The following is a 15,451-nucleotide window of genomic DNA, read 5'->3' on the forward strand; positions in this document are numbered from 1 at the left end:
TCAAGTGTTACATAGACATTAAGAAACCATGTATGGCAGCCCAGACTACTATACCCAGCAAAACTTTTAATCACCATAGAAGGACAAAACAAGATATTCCATGACAAAACCAGATTTAACCAATACCTAGCCACAAACCCAGCCCTACAAAAAGTACTAGAAGTAAATCTCCAACCCAAGGAAGTCAGCTACATCAACTAAAACACAGACAATTGATGGTCTCATATCAGAAAATCCCAAAGAAGGGAAAAACACACAAATTAACATCACCACAAACAAAAATAAGACAAAGAGTTTGTTCTTTGGGAAAATCAATAAAATAGACAAACTTTTATCTGAACTAACCAAAAGGCAGAGAGAGAATATCCAAATTAACAAAATCAGAAATGAAAAAGGGGAACTTAACAACAGACATAGAGGAAATCCAGGAAATCATTGGGTCATATTTTGAAACCTGTACTCCACAAAGCTGGAAAACTTAAAGGAAATGAACAACTTTCTGGATAAATATCACTTACCAAAATTAAATCAAGACCAGATAAGCAAAGTAAACAGACCTATTACTGCTAAAGAAATAGAAACAGTCATCAAAAGTCTCCCAACCAAAAAAAAGCCCAGGACCAGATGGTTTCAGCTCAGAATTCTACAAGATTTTCAAAGAAGAACTAATACCTATACTCCTCAAATTGTTCCACACAATAGAAACAGAAGAAACATTGCCAAACACTTTTTATGAGGCTACAATTACCCTGATTCCCAAACCACATAAAGACATTACTAAGAAAGAGAATTACAGACTGGCCTTGCTCATGAACATGGATGCAAAAATACTAAATAAAATACTGGCAAATTGAATCCAAGAACACATAGAACCATCATCCATCAAGATCAAGTCGGCTTCATTCCAGAGATGCAGGGATGGTTCAACATAAAAAAATCACTCCTGCATTGCTGGTGGGAGTACAAGTTGCTACATCCCCTTTGGATATCAGTGTGGTGATTTCTCAGAAAATTAGGAAACAACCTTCCTCAAGACCCAGTAATACCACTTTTGGGTATATATCGAAAGAATGCTCAATCATGCCACAAGGACATGTGCTCAACTATGTTCATAACAGCATTGTTTGTCACAGCCAGAACCTGGAAACAATCTAAATGCCCTTTGACTGAAGAATGGATAAGGAAAATGTGGTATATTTACACAATGGAGTACTACACAGCAGAAAAAAATTAACAACATTTTTAATTTGCATATAAGTGGATGGAGCTATAAAACATCATTCTGCATGAGGTAACCCAGACCCAGAGAGATGATTATTATATGTACTCACTCATTAGTGGTTTTTAAACATAAAGCAAAGAAAACCAGTCCACAAATCACAATCCCAGAGAAACTTGACAACAATGAGGACTCTAAGAGAGACTTACATGGATCTAAACTTCTTGAGAAGTAGAAAAAGACAAGATCTTCTGAGTATATCAGGAGCATGGGGACCTTGGGAGAGGGCTGAAGGGGAGGGAAGAGCCTGGGAGCAGAGCAGAGAAAAATGTAAAGCTCAATAAAAAAATTTTAAAAAGTTGAAAAAAATAAATGAAAGAAATCTGTGTGCTCTCAGAGGTGGTGACACTCTGGGAAAGGAGACTCCAGGAAGTGTATGCAAACCTCTGTAAATATCTGTCCCTGTGAAAGAAGTTTCATCCAAAAATACACAGCACATGTTACCTGGTCTCTCTTTTAAATTTTTAATTTTTCTGTTTCTAAAACCTATTTGTTTTGTGTGTGCATGTCTGTGCGAACAGGTGACCGCACATGTGCCATGTGTGGGGGTCACTGGGCAACTTGCAGGAATTAGTTCTCTCTTTCTACCATGTGGATTCTGAGCATAGGACTTGGGTCATCAGGTTAGCAGCAAACACCTTTACCCACTAAGTCATCCCACTGCCCCACAGATCTTTAAAATTTCTTTAGTAACCCCCATGGAAATGTGTTTGCAAAACAGGTCTGAAATGAGCTATCTCTTACATCAATAACTTCCCGTTTCTTAATTATTAGTCCCTAATTGGATATAGATTAGTAGAATTCCATCTGGAGGTAAAAGCATCATTCAGGGTGGTTTATTTCCAATGCCCAACACAGAGGGTGATGATCTAAATGGAAAATGGAGACCACAGTGTTCCTGCATCAGTATTGATAAGTACTGAAAATAGGTTCATTGGTGAACAGTTTCCTGTACATTTTACAAACAGAATAAGAAAATGGTTAAGGCGCAAAAAGGGACTGTTATGTGTACTTACAGAAAGGAGGTCACTACGGACTAAAGAGAAAATCCTGCAGAATTGGGTGTCACATGTCAGTATGTAAAAAATGACAAGCATTTTACACAATTATTATCATGCAGCTATAAAAATTGAGAGTTGAGTTTCATCTTTAAACAACAATTTTAAAAAGGTCCAATCCCCACAGCCTCGTTATATTCTTTTACATTAAGGAATTTCAAGAAATGCCTGCACTTGTGTTACAGTGAATTGCCTCATTGTGTGATGTACTTAGAGGTCTGCAAGAGCAGCCGTTTGAAATGCGAATTTTATACAGCAAGACTATCTCCGCTCACAGCGGAAGCGATGGGTATCTCCCAGCATCTTTTGGCCACCCATGAACATCTCAGAATATCTCTGATTTTGCAAAGTGGTAGATAATATAAAGTATTTATCACACTGAATCTCACTTCTCTTTAAGTAAATTTCTTTTTCATTCAAGGGCATTAACTGATCTGGAAGATGAACAGCAACAAAAGTCGTCCTTATTATTTCAAAATGGGATTGACAACCGGTTAAATTTCTACCTATCACTCTAAGATCAAGAGAGTGAATGTTAATGGCTTTGGTTAACTATCCAGTGTTGATTCGGTTCCAGTTTATGGACCCCGGTTTTCAAACAGGTAGGATCACATAAGAATGTCAGCTGGGAAGGTGAAAACGAATCTCTATTCTCAGTTTTCCGCTTTGATTCTTCCTTTATCCCATCCTTTGTTGGACTTCTTTTATTCTCTTTCTTTCTTTATCCCACATTGACCCTGTCTGTCCCTTGGTTAGATTCCTCAGTTAGTGTCTCTGTCTCCTCTTTCTAAGTCCTCCTTTTCAAGTCTCCTAAATTTTTCAGTGTGAGTCCCCTCTTTTAAGCCATCTCCAGACTCGCAGATCCTGTTTTGGTCATCAGCTCACTTTTGTCGCCCCTCTGCCTCCTGGCCCTGGAACTCTAGGCCTGAGAAGTCCATCTGTTAAAGAGGGCCCTACTGGAAGATATGTTCTTCCTCTAGCCTGCACTTGGCCACCAAAATAATAATTCAAGTGCAAACCTTGACATTTTAATTCTTCCATCCATCAATGGCTATTTTTAAAGACCAGGGGAAAGGTAAATTGTATGGTGTAATGACTAGGAAAGCTGGAATTTAGGGGTAAAGCTGCCATGAATTTCCTGGGAATTCTGCTAGATGTCGCTAGAGCATGTGTGTAGCATTGAGCAGGAAAGTGGCTCAAAAGAAAATACAAGGCAAACATGTTTCATGTGTTTTAGAGCATCAGATCCTGCTAGGAATTAAAGAGTATACAATAAGTAGAAATGTAAAAATCTGACACTTCTGAGAGGAACGCGTTAACCCTTTGAAAGGAAAAAAACCATTAATATTTAGTATGTACATAATTTTATTCTGAAGGAGAATCATCCAGATTCACAATCTAATGTGTTTTGAAATATTTCTAAAGTTTCATCCATTAATTAATGATACTAGTATTTTCTGTGTATTTGAACAGTTCTTCAGTCAAGGGAATGACTCTCAAAGTCCCCAAGGACCTTGGGTTGCCAACATTCTGCCAGTTTTGCCTTTATCAAAACCCTCCCAGTCTCCTTGCAAAATTCTACAATTCTCATATAATTTTAAACAGTAACAGTGGATGCAAGTGATTTGACCTATTTCTATGGTTGCATTTGGACCTCCACTTACCTACTGTGTGGGTAACTATTTAAAGATAAGTACTAATCACTTTTTAAATTGTTGCCATCAAATGACTAATAAGGTGTTTAAAGGCAAGCTTCTTTTGGCTCCCACTTGCAAGGTACAATGTGTCACGGAAGAAAAGCCATGGCGACAGGACCTTTAGGCAGCTGGATCTGCAGCCAGGGAGAGAGGGGAGAATACTGATATTAAGCTCAATTTCTTCTTTTTTATTCAGTCAGGGCTCTCAACCCATGAAATGGCCCTTCCCACATCGAGGAGGGGTTCTTCCCATCTCATTTAACCTTATCTAGAAAATCCAATGGTTTCCGTGGTGATACTAAACCATGTCAAGTTGACAGTCTATGTTAACCATCATAAATGGCAGTGTTCAGTTGTATATACAGATTTAATTGAATTTATGCCTTCTTTAGGCACTTTGAAGTTTGAAAATAAGCTACGTTCATCACCAAAATTATTGTGGAGGAGATCAAGTTAGGCCCACCTCATCAAAAGAGTATGAAATTAAAACGACTCACAGGCAACCTACTTAGTAAAAGTTGTAATGTGTCTGTGTGTGTGTGTGTGTGTGTGTGTGTGTGTGTGTGTGTGTGTGCGTGAGAGAGAGAGAGAGAGAGAGAGAGAGAGAGAGAGAGAGAGAAAGATAGATGATAGATAGATAGATAGATAGATAGATAGATAGATAGATAGATAGATAGATAGAGATAGATGATGATAAATAGAGAGAGGAGAAAATAATGTGTCAAGTATTTTTTTCAGAAATTTATTTTCCTATAGGCATGATATCGATAATATAGAGATAATTAGAATTAGTTCCAATTTCTATTATCAGAAAGTAAGCAAGAATGAAACAATTATAATTGATATCCAGTACTTAAGTATATTTTATAATTTGTCTGTATAGTATATGTAGTGGAGTTACACACGCCATGTTTATTTGCCTAATTTAAGTTTAGCCATGAAAAAGATTAAAATTAAAATGTGTATCATTTGTAACAGACTCTCCAACTTAGGTTTAGAATCTTTTTATATTCCTGGAGGTGCCCGGCATATTTCCTAACCTAATAGACTCCCTTTTATTATTGTTAATGTCTTTATTGTGCATTCAAAATAATGCTCTACCCTCAATCCTCTACCCTCAGTTCTACAAATATTATAACTAGTTGGAACATATGTTTAATCAAAGCATCACATTCATCTTGATCCTCTTGACTGATTTTAAATTATTCAAATAAATAACTCACAAAGGAGAGACTAAAACCAATTTTTATCCTATCCTTTTCTTACATAATTATTTTCTAAACAATATAGACATGTTAAAAACCAACTGCAAGGCTCCGTATCCTCAGCACCTCATCCATCCTTCCATCCATCCGTCCATCTATCCATCCCTTGACTCCTCTATGGAATACTTACTGAGCACTCATTGTGAACCAGGCTTTTATGAGGCAATTAATTTAAAAGGGATTATAAAGATCTTCCAATACATCAAAAAACCCAGAGAAAAAAGTGGTTGGGAAAATGCTTTACCAAGTGGTTGAAACACAATGAGGTGCATGATATGTTGACACTATGCATGAGAATTTAAGATGGGCTTCCTGGAGCAGGCACTGTATGACACGAAGAGGACTGTAGTAGACCTTGTGGAAAATTCAGTCCCCCGCATCATCTTTACTTGTAGGAGAAAGATATGGAGATTGGGGGGGGGGGAGGAACAAAGTAAAAAGAGAAAATAGCTCAATAATAAATTCTTCTTACTTTATGCACTATTGTCAAATAATAGAAAAGAATAGCCTACAATGGAATCTAAGAGCTAAATAATACTCTCTATGTATTCTACAACTTTGGTAAGATAAAGATTATAAGCTCCTATTAAATTTTTTTGTAAAAATTAGATTAGTACTTACCCTAGAGAGTTAGAAAAGACTACATATGTTCATACCTATGGGACATTACAACTATTAATTTATTGCCATCATTTTTTCCATAGCCCTAAATACTTATAAATGTATTTGACATGGAGTTTTGAGAAAAATCAATATGAAAAAAATATTGGATATGAAGTTAGAAGACTTGAGCTGGTGTTCAACTCTGCTGTAATTACTAAGCTTGTAACTTTGAGTCAGTCAAGTAGCTTTTCTTATAGAACCACAGGGTGTATTTATACAAACTAAGGTGACTGTGCTGTCTCTGGGTGATGAAATTACATGAAATCTAGTTTGTGGTCCATTGTTAACTAGTGCATAGCTGTCCAAAATATTAGGTACCGGGGAGGAGACACCAGAGAAGGGAATCTCAGAAGCTTATCATAGCTATGGATCCCTCAGTTTCTTCCCTGTGCATATTATTATATGCATAGTTCATAAAAAGAAAAATTCCTTGAAAACAGGTAATAAATTGACTAATTCATTAAGGACTGACACCTAACAAAATATCTAAGAATATTCAAGCTGTGACAAAGAAATATTTATATAACTAACAACGAAGAGAATATTTATGTAGCTAGCTGCTCAGAAGAGCTTTTTGATTAAAGAGGAGAAATATTCATCTTTTAACATGAGATGTCTCCCAGCGGTTCTATCATTTAAGGTTTGGATACCAGATGGTGGCACTGTTTTGGGAAATGGTACAATGTTAGGAGGTGGGGTACAGGTGGAGAGATCAGGCTGGTAGGGCTGAGTTTCAGAGAGGTAGCCTGTAGCTGGCACCCTCCCTTTCTTGCTCTCTGATCCTATCTTATGGAGTGAAGAAACTCCTACCATCAGGATATTCTGCCTCATTCTAGGCCCAGAATCAAGGAAATTACGTCAAGTAAGCATAGGCTAAAGCAGCTAAAACCTAGACCCCAAAGTCTACTTACTTTAGCTGTTTCTATGGGTGTTTCTGTCTCAGTAATGCAAAATCACCCCACCCAGAAAGGAGGAGGAGGAAATGGAAGTTAAAGAAGTTATTTCATTGCCAGAAGCTTAGCGGATACAGGTTTAAGAAGAACACAAATGTGTATCACTCTAGTTAAAACACCTTCTTCTCCATATACGAACACTGGAAAAGATCAGATACTGTAAATGCCAAATTAAAAACATAAAATCTAACAATAATTGTTATGGAGTCAGAGCTACACCTGTATGGTTATAATTAATCATCCCTTATAAACAAGGATGTGGTTGAAGCATATTCTGCTACTTCATTAATTGTTTCCAGTTACATTCGAGAGAAAGGCTGAAACAAACACCTTTTAAAAATATAACAATCTAGCTATACTTGACCAAAGTGGGAAATTAATTTTTTTTACATAACAAAATTTAAAAACTCATATGACCGCTTTATTGTAATTGTCTTCCTTTCCTGTGTGTAAAGTGGTGGGATCATAGCAATTGAATACACTCTCCTCTTAGACTAACCCGGGCTCTTATGCATCACAAAAATCTCCTTTAGGAAGAAAACAGAGCTCTCTCTCTCTCTCTGAAAATAAAAGGCCTGTGTATCAGCCAAAGAGCTTATCAGATTAAGGAAAGACAAGAAGGTTTACAATCCAAGACCAATCCCCCAGCACCACACCACAATCGCAGCAAAAAAAAGAGAGTCGTGTTGTTCCCAAGTCCATTCACAAAAGCCAAGCAGAGTTTTTCAATTTATCTGGCGTTATTAGTTATTAATTCTTAGTTGTAGGTACTTGGCCCAGTCTCCGCTAAATTCTGTGAACAAAGAACAAACATTGTCTTTCAACAGCAACTGTTTTGAGTTGCATTGCCTATAGCATGCATAAAATCGGGAGTCAGCTTCCCTAAAGGAAATAAAGTACAGGTTTAACAATAAATCCTACAGCAAGGAGCCTCCTTCTGGGAGGCTTCTCTTCAAAATCAGGGAAAAACAAATGAGAAAAAAAAAACACTTCATGTTAAAGAAAACATCATTTATTGATTGATTGATTGATTGATTGATTGATACTTCTGTAAGTCTTTTTTAAGTCCAGGTAAGGAATTAATGAAAAGCGCTGATGGGAGTGAGACCATTGACGTTCAAGTTTGCTTGAAAATGAAGGAGGGGGGAGGAAAAGGAAGTAGATGAGATAGAAGAGGAGGGAAGGAAAGAAAGAGGAACAGAGAAGGAAAGAAACATGACTTCAAGAGGACAGGACTCAAACTATCTCATTTTATGTTGAGCTCCGTGTTGAGCTCCGTGTTGATGATCCCCATAGAAGATGAACGGATGTCAATTTGAAGGTTGTGCTTCTCTCCTGAGCTGAAAATTCTAGAACAACAGAAGTCAAAAACAGCCTGTTGTTTACTGCCTCTTGCCTGCCTTGAAGACCTTAAGAAGTGAAAGTTCAAAGACAGACAAGACAAAATGAGGAACAGGGAAGGTGTGTGCGTGAGTTTGTGTGTCCCACCAGGCAGAGTACTTTTCCTCTCTTGCCTTTGTTCCCCTAGGGTACCTTGGGGTGGGAATGTCTTTGTTATGTAAGCAAAATGATACTGAATCCTTGTCAATGCAGCAATATAGTTCAATAATTTAGTTACCAGGTTATCTACAGAAGCTCCACATAGTTGAACTAAGATGTTACACTTGAAACTGGAGTCAGGACATGAATTCATGTTGTTTTTGTTCTTTTAACAACATTGTTTCTCTCTATCTTCCCATTCTCAACCCAGGCCAGGAATCAATTTTGGCCTTGGTTTATAGAACTGTCCTGTGCCTCCATATATCTACGGAGTTCATGGAACAAGAAGACTCGGAACACCACAGACAAGCAGTCTTCAGTTGGGCAGGAACAGAAGGAAACCACCTCAGCATTAACATCAACCTCAAGTACCAATGCACTCTTGAACTACTTTGATTTACCTAGAATCAAAAAACCTGCTCATATTTAAGAGGCAAAAAGTGCCGGGAATAGTGTGGCATATATTGTAATTTTAGCAGCCAGCCTTCAAAGATTTGGGGCAGGAAGATCAAGGAGTTCAAGGCCAGTGAGCTACAAAGTGAAGCCTTGTCAGACAAAGACATTTTTTTATTGTTTGTTGTTGTTTTGTTTGGTGAAAATAAACAGAGAAGCACAAGTAATTCTACCCATACACTCTGGGTTAACACCTTTAATTAACCTTTTATTGCCATAGAACTCCAATGTAAGTGATTAATTGTTAATTATACAGCTATGTTATGTGTGTATGTGTGCATCCTGCAAATGAATCTATGTATTCATACATTTATACTCTAAATCACACACATATATATTCATGAGTTCATGGTTGGGGAAATGAGGACAGAGCTGATTTTCACATCTGAGTTATCAGTCAGCTCAGTGTAGAAATAATCCCTTAGCTGCACCGATTCCCAAAATCAAGAGTCAACATCAGGAACAGCTCTAAGAACATCTCAGAAATGACAGATATTAAGGAACACAGCGACTCCCAAAGAGCATAAGTTTGGCAGCTCTGATAAGCCTTATCTACAATTCATAGGACTAAGGAACTACAGAAAACATGTGAGTACTTGTAAAAAAAAAAAAAAGTTTAGAGCACTCCTGGCTTCACCTCATGTTTTACTTAAGCATTACCTCAAAAAGCAGTACCTGATCTGAGACAGGTGTCTGCTTTTGAGAAGTTTACCGGAGCAGATAAAGCTGGGAAACTGGAGTTGGGGACTGGAAAGAATGGAACAAGGTGTTCAGTAAATCCATCCTAGGGTTCCTTGTTACACTGGCTCCTCCCATGGACAATTAGGTCACAAACCCTTGGGAATATGGTTGCTTGGTCTAGCAAATAGAAATAGGCAATATCCCTGTACATTTGAAAATAATATAGCACATGAATATTGTTAGCTTTGTTAAGGTCTTAATTTAATTGCTGTGAGGAGACTATAACCAGAAGCAACTTGGAAAGGTAAGGCTTCTTTCACTTCCATATCACAGTTCATTACTGAAGGCTATCAGGACAGGAACTCCAAGAAGGCAAAACCTTCATTCTGATGAAGGTCATGGAGGGGTGCTTCTTATTGGCTTGCTCCTATGGCTTGCTTAGCCTGCGTTCTTATAGAACCTAGGACCACCAGCCCAGAGGTGGCTCAACCCACAATGGGCTGAGCCACATCAATTACCGATTAAGAAAATACCCTACAGGCTTGCCTACATCCCAATCTTTTGGAGACATTTTCTCAATTGAGGTTTCCTCCTCTTAGATGACTCTAGTTTGTGTAAATTTGATATAAAAACTAGTCATGATAATGTTTTTATAAAAGTTTTGAAAACAAAACAAAAAAATTTAAAAAATTAAAAAGAAACAAACAAACAAATCCAACCCTGATGGAGGAAGGTCACTGGTTAAATAAAAAGAAACTGCTTGGCCCTTATTGGTTAGAAGATAGGTGGGAGGAGTAAACAGAACAGAACGCTGGGAGGAAGAGGAAGTGAGCTCAGACTCCACAGCTCTCCTCTCCGGAGCAGACGCCTCAGAGAGACGCCATGCCCCAGCCCCGACCCAGGATGGACTTACCGGGAATCTTCCCGGTAAGACCGGTGCTCACAGATTATTAGAGATGGGTTGATCGGGATATCAGAATTAGCCAGTAAGGGCTAGAGCTAAAGGGCCAAGCAGTGATTAAAAGAATACAGTGTCTGTGTAATTATTTCTGGTAAAGCTAGCCGTGGAGGCGGCCGGGGTGCTGGGGACGCAGCCCCGCCGCTCTTATTACTACACAACCCAAACTCTACATTTCATCCTGTTTTCAATCACAGTGCAGTCAAACTTGTTCAACAAGGGCACACCAGGCAAGGACACACAGACAGGCACAGCTTTCATGAACAACTAGCAAGATCACCATGAGCCACCATCGAGAACCCAGTGGAAGCCACTTCACACTGAATGTTTGTGGTGTAGCAATGTGACAAGCAAATGAGATTCTATCGAGATCCCATCTGAGCTAAATAAAATGAACTGGAAACCTTGCAGCTCCCAGAATTGATAGTTCCTCTGAAGGAAAAGAGGCTTCTGGGCTGGGGGTATGGCTCAGTGGCACAACACTTGTTAGCGTGTGCATCGTCCTGGGGAAACACGTCCTGGGGAAACACAGGTATTTTAACCACGTGGCAATAACTCCTCCGGGAAGATCTCTGATTTATTCTCAGGAAGAAATTCTGAGGAGGAGGCGGCAAGAAGAAAGGAGTTAAAATATCATTTGAAACCAATTTGAAATTTTTCTCAGGACTAAATGAAAATTCTAAGACATTGTTTCTTAGTGGATGACAATGACGAGCTTGAGATTCCTATCTTTTGACCTTTGCCAAAATCTCTCTGGTTTTTCTTAATTCCATTTGTTTTCAAACTAACTGTTAATAATTCTCAGAAAGAAAATAGCATAGCACGAGGTTTTATGTTTCAAGGATTTATCATTCTGCAAGCCATTTATATCTAGTGACCTTTAAACTACTGCAGTCTAAAATCTGGATGAACTGTCTTCAGAACTAAAGAGCAGTGGCATTTGCTTATTATAAATCCTCTGATAGCCTAGCCTGGGAAGAGAAGGGAGAGAAAATCATATTCAGTCTTCTTAAGAAGTGGATTTGAGCATTTTAGTTATAACTGAAGTACATTTTATACTCACAGCGACATTCAAAACTAAGGTAAACTAAAATAATAATTAATAATAATAATAAAACTTTAGAGTATAGAAATTTATAAATATTCTGCCATTCTACTGAAAAGTCAGAAATCTGATTAGCTTCAAGTAAACACAGTTAAGAGAATCATAATTAAGTTAATTTCTACAGTACAAGAGGGGCTGGGGTGCTAACTCAGCAGTTAACAGGCCTGGCTCATCTTCCGCAGGAACTGGGTTCAATTCCTGGCACCTATATGGTAGTAACAACCACCTGTACCTGCAGCCCCAGAAGGTCCAGGGCTTTCTTCTGCAAAGCAATGCACACATGTGGTGCACAGACACACAAGCAAGCAAAACACCCATGTAAGGAAATTAAATATACACGAATCTTTTAAAATCACCACAACAGATTCTGCCTTTACCATTTCCTTTCTTGATTAATATTTAGAAGTAAATTATAAGACAATGATAGCATACAAGTCTCAAGCATAGAATGGGTATTCACTTCTATACATTGTACACAAAATGGCATAGCATCCATATTTAAACCATGATAAAATAAAGATAAAGTCTAAGCCCTTAAGGAACGATCAGTATAACAAAAATAAAGAAGATGTGATGGCTAATTGGTTATCAAGTTGACAAGTTCTGGAATCACCAAGGAGACAGCCTCTCGGCACCTGTGAGTGATTATCTAGGTTAGGTTAGTCAAGGAGAAAAGATCCACCTTACCTGTGTGTGATACCAGTTTATGAGCTAGGATCCCGAGCTGAATACAATGGAGACAGGGAGATAAGTGAGATTTTTTATCACTCTGTGTCCTGGTAGACGATACCAACCATTCAGCTACCAAAGAGCTCCTTCAGGCATCACTTCTCCCACTCTAATGGACTGCATTTTCAAACTGTGAGCCAAAAAATCCCTTCATGACATTGCTTTTGTTGGGCATTTGTCAAAGCTGTGAGAAAAGTAACTAATACGGGAAGCAACACAGAATGATTTTAAAATACTTGACCCACATAGAAAAGAAAAAGAAGGAAAGGGAGTAGACAATATTCTGATGAGAAAGGAAAAATCATCAGAAACCACAGAAAAGAAAACAGGACAGATTTAATTTAAAAATAAAAACAACAGAGAAACAAAATTTTAAAAAAAGGTTTGACTTGTTCCTCAGTACAAAAGAGAAAGCTGAAGACTGTTACAGCAGGGTGTTTCCTTCTCTATGTAGAACTCTAGAGAGAGATGCTGACAAACAAGACTCTCCAAGTAAACAAGAGGAGACATCCGTCACGGCAGATAGGAAAATTGTAACACACAAACAGAAAAAATATAAAAATTGAGACAACATAACGTCTCTAAGTCATTATGATTGTTGATTATGAAATCCAAAACTAAATAACTCAAAGGCTACTTGTAAAAATGAAAAAGCAACATCATCCCAAAAGGATGCAAACAAAATGATGAACATTCAGTCACAAGAGGAATGGAAAACCTCAGGTAGACAAGACCAAATAAAACCCTCACCAGAGCACATGACGGCTAAAGAGCTAAAAATATACAACAAAGGAACAATAATGAAACCTATGAGCGGAAAATATCAACTTATTGCAGGCAAACTGATCAGAAACTTCTTAGGCAATATCATTATAAAAAACTGTGGAATGAAAGCACAAGGCACAACGTGGTGGCGGAGAGTTCATCTTATGAAATTCCCCTCTCAAGAGTTAGCACTCTACAACTGAGATGCAGGAAGATTGCATTGTATATGTCATCCATGTGACCATAGAGTAGTTCTCAGGACTACGGTCAGCAGGTAATAATAGTTCAGGTTGTCTAGAGGGGATTAAATCTATAGATTATAAGATTGCCGGGTTTTAAAGTCATTAACTTATCTCTTCAGGACAGAAGTGACAGCTCTTACCGGGACAGGTGGAAAGATCATTTGCTGAGTTTTGAAGGGCCACTGCCTTCACCCACTGAGTCATCTCAATTCCTGGAACACTTCCTCTATAGCTCGTTTTGATGACACACCAAATTCAATAGTTCCTGGATTTACATTTTCTGGTCTTGCAGCTAACTCAGCTTTAATTCTCACCACCCACTTTGAGCAACTCCTAACTGCCTGTCATTTCTTTTCCATGGGATCTGACATCCTCTGTGGCCTCAATGGGTACTTGCACACATGACATGCACACACACACACACACACACACACAGAGAGAGAGAGAGAGAGAGAGAGAGAGAGAGAGAGAGAGAGAGAGAGAGAGAGAGAGAGGCAGGTACATATACACATAAAACAAAAATAAAACATGTTTAAATTATGCAATCTCTGGAGATTCTTTAAAAATTCTGATTGTGGAAGAAATTAAAATACAGCATTTTGATTTCATGTTTTGTTGGCGAATGTTGGCATTTGAAATTAAGCTTACTTGCTCCTACTGAATCTCATGTCAAGCAGAAAGATCATTATTCATTGTTTAACAGTGGGTTCTTAGTGAATGTGTTTAGTTGGTTTTCTCAGAAGTGTGAAGGAAGACACTGACTATTTTCCTATATTGCTATTTCTAGGATTTTGCGGTGTGTTGCATAGTTATTTGGTGTAAGTATTACCCATCCATGGGGATTTCCTGTGTAATAACTTTTACAAGTAGAATTTCAAAGGAGAGTAGAGAACTGTGTTTACAGACATCCACCCACACCCTTTCCCTGTGGAGTGTGCTTTCCAAGTTTTACCGTGAACATCTTTGAAGATAGGAGTCGAGTCTAAAAAAAGAAAACTTTTGTTCTGATAGACTGACAAAGGTGTTTTACCTTCTAAGTTTAGAAAATCGTGTGGGGGTGGATATACAGAAAAGTCTCAAGGCATTTTCACAATCTTAAGAGTGTGAATAACGAATCTCAAAATTAAGTTGGTGGAATCACTCAAAACAGGACTGCCTGATTCACGTAGGACCCAATTTTAATGTTTGTCTTACTGTTCCTATTTGAGCCCCTTTGCTCTTTTTATAGGCATGCAATGGGCAGTGCATGTGCAGCCTCTGTGAAGTGTGCTCCTGTCTCTTTACTCTCACGGACACTGCATAGCTTAGGCACACAGAAAAGCTGCTCTCTCGAGGAGCGAGGAGGAGCTGTGCAGCCAGGAGTAGAAACACACAGAATTAAATGTCGCAGAAATTCCTGCTCTGCTTTATAACACCAGGAGGCAGCTTTATTCTAAATTGACTTCCAAAGGCATGCAGCAGCAAGAATGCCTGCTCTTCCTTCCAAGTGACTGATGTCAGGCTCCCCTCGCCAATTTTTATTATACATTGGAGCACTCAGTTCTCGCTGCCTCAGAGTGGTAAAGAGCCCCAGGTTGGGTTTCTAATTCCTCTCCAGTTCGTGGTGAGTGTGAACATGGACGCTGTCTCCAATGATTTGCCGAGCGAAGTTGCCTAGGAGGCAAAATGTTTTGAGTTTTGCAGAATAACAGCTTATTTAGTTATGTGAAAAGTCATGGGTTCTAACTGTGCTATGTTGATTAACCCCGAAGACAAAAATTAATAAAAAAGTTAATTTTAATCCATTTTAAGGACTCAAAAATGTAAATCCAGGAACTATTGAATTTGGTGTGTCATCAATACGAGCTATAGAGGAAGTGTTCCAGGAATTGAGATGACTCAGTGGATGAAGGCAGTGGCTACCAAGACTGATAATCTGATTTCTGTTCTAGGGATGAAGAATAGAATCCACTCCCACAGGCTGTCCCCTGACCTCTACAGCTGAATTATGGCACACACATACTCACGGATGCACATCAAATTAATTAATTGACTAATCAAAACAGTTTTTTTAAAAAAAAAATA

This window comes from Microtus pennsylvanicus, chromosome 9 (genome assembly GCF_037038515.1).
Source record: "Microtus pennsylvanicus isolate mMicPen1 chromosome 9, mMicPen1.hap1, whole genome shotgun sequence".
NCBI classification, from domain to species: Eukaryota; Metazoa; Chordata; class Mammalia; order Rodentia; family Cricetidae; genus Microtus; species Microtus pennsylvanicus.